This window comes from Cynoglossus semilaevis, chromosome 4 (genome assembly GCF_000523025.1).
Source record: "Cynoglossus semilaevis isolate Cse_v1.0 chromosome 4, Cse_v1.0, whole genome shotgun sequence".
Classification (NCBI taxonomy): domain Eukaryota; kingdom Metazoa; phylum Chordata; class Actinopteri; order Pleuronectiformes; family Cynoglossidae; genus Cynoglossus; species Cynoglossus semilaevis.
The window spans coordinates 19,393,392-19,397,901 of NC_024310.1; the positions used below are offsets into that span (position 1 = coordinate 19,393,392).

Sequence of the window (4,510 nt, forward strand, 5' to 3'; positions counted from 1 at the left end):
GAATTTGAAGCTAATTGCAGTCGATTGCCTTGTTAGTAGGTGACAATTATAAAAACTAAGCCTGCTCATGATTTACCAGCAGCACTGCAGATTTTTGTATAAACTTGAGACCCAAGTTCCAGGTAATGGATTTATGATGATGGACTATCATTGCATATATATATATATATGTATATATATATGCATATATATATGTATCTCTCAGGATTTCTGCTGTTGGCTCCACAGTGACAGCATCTTGTGGGAGTCGGTGTTACAGGAAATATTGACTGTGTATTCTCTCAATGTTTGGATAAATGTCCTTGTCAATAATTAACTGTACCGGCATTATTTTTTGTACTGACAAAAGGAAAGGATAAATTATTTGCGACATTTCCTTCTCGTCTGGCTTCCAGGACACCTGTACGGTAAGGACACATCTTTAAGTAATAGAAATAGATTTTGTGATTGGTTTTTAAGGTTGTTGTCACATTTGTCTTTGTTTGTTTCAGCCCAACGGACCCACTGCTCTGCACCGAGGCTAGATGCTGTTTTGTTTTTTTTGTTTTTTTCCCCTGATAAGACCACATACACCGACGGAAGCAGTCTTTCCTGTGCTTGTCATACGTCATATAAACCAGTTGCACAGGCTTGGTGGGCAACAATCAGATGTCTAACGGTGGCATGAACCCAACTGTATAGGTAAGCTTTCAATTTTAGTTTCTCAAGTGAATTACTGTATAATCATTATGACATAAAAATAAAAAAGTAATTGTTTGGGGGGGTTTTTTTCTTCTTCTTTTTTTTCCTCAGCCACAGTAAAATTTGGAGTAAAAGTCTGATCTAATTTCAGAGCCTTGGTTTCAGAAAATGTTGTTTTTGACTAGAATGTAACTTTGTTTCCAGCTCTAGTTTCTACACATTGTCAAATTAGACCTGGTCAATACGATAATGGGCTTGAACTAACGCAAGTATTTTCACTAAAAGACAGGTTCCAAGATCATCTCCGATGTGGTACGGACAGTTACGGGATTGTTCGGGGAAAATGATTTACACCTCTTGTAAGTATCCACCAAATGGCTTTGTTCTCACTTGACATATATTTTCCACAGCATTAGAGTTTGCCTTTTGCAATGGAGTCCGTTTGGAAATTCATTTCATTTCAGTTAGTTTCTAATGGATGAGTGTAGATCCATGAGACTGTTCACTGATGCTGCTGCTGCTGTTGTTGTTTTAGGTTGTGACGACTGGTACTTTCAACAGGTACGTTTAGCTTTTCTCTTGGTAAATCATGAGTCCTGTTCATGCCTAAATACTTTTGTTTCCTTTATTTGTTATATGGTTTCACTGCATTTGTTTATTTCATGACAGAATCGTTGTCCAGCACCATTTACAGCTTAATAAGACTGACTGGCCAACAACAAAAGTCAAGATGGACAAGAGGAATCCTATCACCTGAACAGAGCTTTACTGATCTCGGATTTTATTTATTTCAGGATTAATTTTTAAAAAAAGTTTATATATTTTTTCAATTGAAAAAAAAAATTATGTATAAAGTTGTCTGAGTACATGTTTAATATACAGTAATCAACACAGGTTTGGGTACATCAGTACAGTATGCTGTGTATTTTTACCCATTCACAGACACTGCTGTCCTAAATATTCCCTCCATAAATGAATCTATGGATTTCTTTGTTGATTTCGTTAGCATGTCTTAAAGTCACGTCTGGAAACACACTAGTCACATGACATACAGTATCTTATCGATCCAGCTAACTGAGTTAGGAAGCTAATTCAGTTAGCCAGTTTAGATGGATGGATACAGTGCTAGTTGGCAAACCATCCATCTTGTTTGCTAACCGAAGAAGCTCATTTATAAAGATAGTTATCTGGTTTGTCCTCTAGCTCACTAACATGCCAAACTCAATAGATCCAAATCCTCTTGAATTAGGTCTTTTTAGATAATTATCCTTTTTTGTAGTTTTTGAGTTAAGGTGCTTATTCTCAGATATCATTTTCTGACAATGTAAAGTTTGCCACCTCAAAAAAAAAAAAGCATCCTGACTGAAGCCCCAAAAAAAAAAAGTTTGAATTGCAATATTAAAAATTTTGCATACAGTACATCAATTTGTCTTAAAAGAGCAGCAGTGCTCTCTACTGGCAGTGGAAAGCGAGGAGAGTAATCATAGCTAGTAGGTATCCTAGTGTCGGCTAATATACAAAGGTAAAGTATTAGTAAAACGATAATGAGTCTGGGGTCTGTACACATTGACAATATAGCAAAAGCAAAGCAAAATAATCATATAATGCAGAAAGTGTTGGCTTTGATAGGTGCTGGTTGGCAACGCATTTTTTAAACGGCTCTAAGAGATATAGTTTTGACAGAGAGTTTCAATTTCACTGACTAAATTCTGGAGTCAGCATCCATTTATCTTGTGTTGTGGTAAAACACAGACTCTTTTCCCCCTTTGGGGGGAAAAAAGACATTCCATTCCATTAATACTGAGCACAATTTGAAATCCTTGTCAGACCTGCAGCTTTGTTTGTACATGTACAGTAAAAAACAGGTTTATATAGACATTCAGTTTATGGAGTGACAAATTGAGTGAAATTTGTGATGCACGGTCCAGGTCAGGGAGTCGGTAAAAAATGTCTTCTAAACAACCGGAGTAAGAATTCCACAGCTGATCTTGAAAGAGAAAGAGAAAAGTGCCATTACTGTATGTTTTGTTTTTTTTTTGCTGTAGGCAAGCAAGTTGAAAATTCAGCGTGACACATTAAATTAGCTTTAAACTTAAAGTGGTCACTTTGATCATGCATCATTTTATTTCTTCTCACCGGCTCCCCCTATAGGTGTAAAGATGTTATGCATTAATCCAATTTATGCCCTAATCTTTAATTGTTAAAAAACTGATTCTGACATGTGCATGAAACAAACTATTATTTCTGTGCAACTCCATTTTGTTTGCTTGTCATTTTCTATTTTTTTTGCTTTTTGCCTCTTTAGTGAAGCCTCACTGTAGCATGCGTTCCTGTGCTCCAGTTGCCTCCTCGTGCCCCAGCTGGCGGGCTTTTTCCTATTGATTCTCTGTATCGATTGACTCGCACAGAGATAAAGCCGCTGATGGGCTCCGAGTGTCACATTTAGGACGGTCGAGGTGTTTTGCAGGGCTCGCCGTGTCGAAATTAAATGACTCGCAAACACAGAGGCACATAAAACAGACTCGCGCTCGTATGCAAATATTGCACCTCGCAGACTGTAATAAAAGATTTCATTTATTCTTCCCGCTGCTATTTCCTCTCGGTATTTTGACGTTAACCGCTTTGACACCCGGCAGGAGCGCCGACGCCGGCTGTCTGCGGGAAAACATGGCAATAATTATTCTAATCACATGAGAACATAATCTATTGACTGTTTGTGCGACTGTCTATCTTCATGTGCCCCAGTTGGCTTGCTATTATGATAGGGACCCTATCATCCTCCCCATCACTGCCACATTTGTGTGTCATTCTTTTCACGTTATTCTTCTTTTCTTTTGTCTTTCCTCACATCTCTGTCCTGACTTGCACCCTTACCTCACCCTTCAGACACAGACGGAGGAGGAGGAGGAGGAGGAGGCAGGTGTGATGAAGAGAGAGAAAGAGGTTGCTGAGATAGATGTCTTGATAGATGAAGGGCAGATGCTTCAAGCACAGAGTTGTCAAGGTTGCCTGGTAACTTACGGTTTCACAGGTTGCCTCACATGTATGACATTACGTGTCCTGGATGTCGGTGTCATTCGATGCGTGTGAAATTATTTTTTCTGTTATAGAGTCTAGGGTGATTTTCCCATTCCCCCCCCCCCATCCATCTCATGATCATGTGACTGATGCAGTGATGCTTTCCAAGAACATGCGCTGCGTTGGGAACAACCAATCACCAACAACGTTTATTAAAACACAGGTCATACATGATTGCTCGCAATTACTTCCTTTAAAAGGCTATATGCCAAAGGTCACATGACCAAATCCGAAAAACATTTCCACTTTTGATGAATCACTGAACTCGGTACGCGGTATAAACCGGTGAAACCCACATGGGATACTCTAATATTTCTGCTGTTACGTAGTGTACATATATATATAAATATATATTTTTGGATGCCTCCAGGAGTCACCCAAAATCAGTATTCCCTTTCCACCAAAATGGACAAGAGGCTCAAAACTACGTATGTAGTATATGCTATATTATATGCTTATGGGCGAATTCAATTCCTGATTGTGTTTTCCTTGAAGTTTTTTTGGATGTAAAAGTTCTATAAATCTATATGCTTGTTGAAGTTGGAGCAACATTATTAATCAGAAATGCCTTTTAAAGCAGGCGTGGGCAAACTTTTTGATTCGCGGGCCACAGGTGGTCCTAAAATTGAACGAGGGGGTGGGGGGGGGTCAGGAGCAGACAGACAGATAGATAGATAGATTACCTGTAAAACTCATGCATAACAAGGATAATTGGCTAAAATGCTTTTATCATTTTCTACGCCATCTATTG

General features: G+C 38.6%; 1 long non-coding RNA gene across 1 annotated transcript; it reads left to right on the plus strand.

Annotated features, from left to right (window-relative positions):
• Positions 1 to 266: 266 nt before the first annotated feature.
• On the plus strand, positions 267 to 1,670 carry LOC103378557 (uncharacterized). Its single transcript, XR_521519.3, has 5 exons — positions 267 to 407; positions 492 to 681; positions 967 to 1,040; positions 1,217 to 1,242; positions 1,351 to 1,670. It is a non-coding gene; the product is annotated as an uncharacterized LOC103378557 (long non-coding RNA).
• The last annotated feature ends 2,840 nt before the right edge of the window (positions 1,671 to 4,510 follow it).